Here is a 371-nt window from a genome sequence, read left to right as displayed (position 1 = left end):
GATCCGGGTCAGCAGGGACACGGGGATCATTGGTGGAGGGGGTGCTGCCTGCTGGACTCTCATTGCACCCCTGGAGGGTTGGGGACCCCCAAATCCCACAGGTCGATGCCATCCTGGGAGATGGTTTAGTGGCCATGGTGGGGTTGGGTTGATGGTTGGGCTTGTTGATCTTAGAGGTCTTCTCCAACCGTCACGATTCTGTGATCTCGCAGAGGTGGGGGTCCTGGGGGGGTCCCAGATTTTCCACTTGCCTGGGCACCCTTGGGAGATGGAGCTGGGATGGCTCCGGTTGTTTTTGGGTCCCCAGCGGGGACATCTGGAGGACACCAGCACCACATTGAGCCGTGGTGGATCTGCCCGGCGTGGGGCCA

The 371-nt window shown here is 61.2% G+C and overlaps 1 protein-coding gene across 1 annotated transcript in view; it reads left to right on the top strand.

Moving 5' to 3' along the window:
- ARHGAP39 (Rho GTPase activating protein 39) overlaps positions 1 to 371 on the top strand; it is a gene marked incomplete at its 3' end in the record, with an annotated part of 10,053 nt that overhangs the window by 8,131 nt on the left and 1,551 nt on the right. The window lies entirely within an intron of this gene.

This window comes from Mesitornis unicolor, unplaced genomic scaffold, assembly GCF_000695765.1.
Source record: "Mesitornis unicolor isolate BGI_N332 unplaced genomic scaffold, ASM69576v1 scaffold6245, whole genome shotgun sequence".
Lineage (NCBI taxonomy): Eukaryota > Metazoa > Chordata > Aves > Mesitornithiformes > Mesitornithidae > Mesitornis > Mesitornis unicolor.
Note: the sequence above shows the minus strand (reverse complement) of the source record. Positions and strands in the feature narration are given on the sequence as shown.